General features: G+C 21.7%; 1 long non-coding RNA gene across 3 annotated transcripts in view; it reads left to right on the top strand.

Annotated features, from left to right (window-relative positions):
- Positions 1-1,310: 1,310 nt before the first annotated feature.
- Positions 1,311-4,270, top strand: part of LOC136082168 (uncharacterized) — an 8,914-nt gene continuing 5,954 nt past the window's right edge. For all 3 annotated transcript variants that reach the window (XR_010639458.1, XR_010639456.1, XR_010639457.1), the window contains exons 1-3: positions 1,311-1,518; positions 1,831-1,899; positions 2,040-2,167. This is a non-coding gene — a long non-coding RNA (uncharacterized LOC136082168). The remainder of the gene's footprint in view (positions 1,519-1,830; positions 1,900-2,039; positions 2,168-4,270) is intronic.

Genomic DNA, 4,270 nt, shown 5'->3' on the forward strand with positions numbered 1-4,270 from the left:
CAAGCAAATATTCAGTATAAAATCTTCGACCAATAATGAAAGTATGCATTATAAAGTTTTTTTTATATAAAAACACGTTTGGATATGAAACTTTATTTCCATTTTTTTGAAAAACTTCTAATTTTAATAGGAAAAGTATTAAGTCCTAATTATAGAGTTGGTGTTGTATATTTAATTCTAACATTTATTTTTTATCATACATTTTTAATTATTTTAATAATATGTATTTATGCATATATATTTGGGTAAATTTATGAATATATATAAAAGAAATATATACATTTTATATATGTATATATAATGTTTATATTTCTAGTCCTAATTTTAGAGTTGGTGTTGTATATATAATTCTAACATTTATTATTTATCACATACCTTTGATATGCATTTTCATTTATTTTAATATTATGTATTAATGCATGTAATTATGAATATATATATATATATATATATATATATATATATATATATATATATATATATATATATATATATATATATATATAATCAGAAATATATACATTTTATATATACATTTTATATATACATATATATATAAATATATATATATATATATATATATATATATATATATATATATATATATATATATATGTATATATATACATATATATACATATATATATGTATATATATACATATATATATATATATATATATGTGTGTATATGTATATATATATATATATATGTATATATAATATATACATATATATATATATATAAATATATATATATATATATATACATATAAACATACATATTTGTTTATAAATGTATATATATATATATATATATATATATATATATATGTATATATATATATAATGTATATATACATATATATATACATACATATATATATATATATATATATATATATATATATATATATATATATATATATATGTATATATATGTGTGTATATGTATATATATATATATATATATATATATATATATATATTATATATATATATATGTATATATACATATATATATACATATAAACATATATATTTGTTTACAAATGTATATATATATATATATATTATATATATATATATATATATATATATATATAATGTAAACATATATGTATATATAAATTTATATATATATATATATAGATATATATATATATATATATATATATATATATATATTATATATATATATTTATATATATATAATATAAACATATATGTATATATAAATATATATATATTTACTATTATATATATTTATATATATATGTAAATAAAACAAATTATGGTTTTTTTTTAGATGATCTATTACAATGACTTAACAATCTTGGGCTGAAGTTGTTTATTTAAAAAACAGATTGAAGCAGAGGCTGTTGCTCTATGTTGTTGGGTAGAAGATGGTTGGTTATTTTTGTCAACTGGTGTTCATGCAATGAAAGCTGCCTATAATAGTTTTCCAATTGATTATTCATGGAACAAGCTTAGAGTTAAAAAATTTAAAGTTACTGGAGGTCATTAAATTTTACAGTACTCATTGCTATTTTAATTGTTTTATATGAATAAAAAAACTGTTATAGTTTTATATTAATGGTGAAGTACTATATCAAATAAAGTTCTATAATTAACGGTGAAGTACTATATCAAATAAACATCTAATAAGTCTTATTTTTATTTTGGGATAAGTAAAATTTTGAATCTGTTTATTGTATTATGATTGCCTAGATATATATCGTAATCTGTTTGCACTGGGTCTACGTTTTAGTTTTTACATTTTTGTTTATATTTGTTTTGCTAAATAATTACTTATAAGTATCTATTATTAGATAAAAAAGTAGGCGAAGGATTTAATTTTACAACTACAGAGGACTCCAAAAAAGAATGAAAGTAATTATGTTAGTGAATGATTGTGTTTCTCTTTGCATTTAACTTTTTATATGGTGAAGAATAAATAAAACTTAATAATAACTATTAGTCATATCTGATTTTAATAATACTGTTTAAATTTTTTTGACATATGATAATTTGATTTTAGGTGTAAGTTTATTAAGTAAATCTGGTGGATCAAAGATAGAGAAATGATATGGTTTTAACTGGTTTCCATCTTATGAACAAAGTACATTATATGATTTAAATTGATAGTTTATAGTTACAACTATTCAAGTAAGTTTAATTTAGTCAATTTATGTATGGAATGGTGACTATTTTTAATTGTAAAATTTGACTTCCATAAAATGTATATGTCTATATTTATATATATATATATATATATATATATATATATATATATATATATATATATATATATATATATATATATATATGTATATATATATATATATATATGTATATATATGTATATATATATATATATATATATATATTTATATATATCTATATATACGTATATATATATATATGTATATACATATATATATATATGTATATACGTATATATATATCAGACCTTCCAACCTTTTTTTTTTAAAACCTTGAGATTCATTAAAAAAAACCTTGAGATTTACACAAAAACCTTGGGAAGCGTAAAATTAAAAAAAAAGGGCTTTTTTTCGAACAAGAAAAATTAAAATAGAATGAAAAGTTACATTTTATAAATAAATAAATAATATTTATTCATTATGTTTAGCATTGTACATTTTTGTTGCTTTTTTTGATGTTTTTAACAGCTGTTCAGATGGTTTCCACTTAAAACACGGTATAGTAGCCTCGGGAAACATTGTTTTCATAGCTAAAATACTTGATAATGTCCCATCCAACTGTAATGCTGATCTCTCAAGACATTTGTTTTTTTTTTACAATACTAAACAATCGTTCTAACTCAGCGTTACTGTGGGGAATATTAAGAACAATTTCAACTAATTTTGGTAGCAGTTTAAAATGTTTAACTAATGTGTTGGGAATAACCATTTTTGAAATATGGTACCATAAAATGTCAATTCTGTAGTGAAACAAAGGTTCACCTCCAATATCATCAAGAATCTTTTCAGGTATCTTAGCTTCCTCAAAAACATTATCAAAATCATTGTTCTTTAAAATCTGATAATCGCTAAACTCCTCATACAATTCATCAGGTTTGATACCATTCATCAAGTGTGGGAACCGGTCATAAAAATACTGAACTTGCTCCCACTTCGAGTTTTCACGGTCTAAAACATTCACCCAACCAGCATTAACAATTAAATCGTCGTTAAGAGGAAATTTGTGCTTAATATATTTAAGAGACGACTTAAAAAAATAGTAAGCAGCATCATCAAAATTCTTTTGTTTTTGTGAAATATCTCCTGTTTCAAAGAGTTGCCTGAGTTTTTGTTTTGTTAGAACTCCAAGATAAATATCTTGCGTATCAATATAATTTTTTGAATCTTCTAAGTCTATTTCTTAAACCGATGAAATGTTTTTCAGTTTGTTTGGTAGAATAATGCGCTTAGCCAGCTTTTTGCCTAGACTTTCCATTGCTGATTTCAGACAATGAATTGTTGGCTCTTCTCGCTGCAATAGTAGATTGAAATGTAAAAACAAAGGTAATGCTGAAGTTAGAAAAAGTGTTGCTGGTTTCAAAATTGGATTATGAAATTTGTCATATAAACGCTTAAACCTTTCATCAGCAAAACTTTCACTTGAAAAATAAGCTTTCAGGCTTGTATACTTGACAATAGCTCTTGAAATACATTTCTCTAAAGATAGCCATCTAACTGATAAATGTTTTAGAATGCCTTGATATTCTTGATTACAAAATTCAAAATACTCTCTCAATTTGCCTTTTTTTGTTTTGCACTCTTATCAAACCAATAGTACAAATCAATCATAAGATTTTAGACATTTAATCCAATATAATCACAAAAAACATCATGTGCTTTACTAGCAGCTAAGTGTGCAAGATGACAATGGCAGCCATCAATAAAGATATTATTATTTTTTTCTAAAAATCTTGATGCAATCATAGAGTTTGTATTATCAACACTTAAACTTATGCAATTTTCCCATGGAATTTCATATACTTCGAATTTTTTTCTATAGAAGAAAAGATAACAGCAGCATTTGCACAATCAACTCCAGATGTTAAGCACATATCAAAGAAATGACATGTTATTGTTTTTGAGCGGTTAGCATCAAATATTTTGATACATATAGGATTCATCTTATCAATGCCAAAGTCATTCGATCCATCTGTGCCTAAGGAATATGGATGAACTTTACAATGTTCTACAATGTAATTTCGACAATGCGGAGCAAATGATTCGTTTA

Source organism: Hydra vulgaris, chromosome 07, assembly GCF_038396675.1.
Source record: "Hydra vulgaris chromosome 07, alternate assembly HydraT2T_AEP".
Taxonomy (NCBI): Eukaryota; Metazoa; Cnidaria; class Hydrozoa; order Anthoathecata; family Hydridae; genus Hydra; species Hydra vulgaris.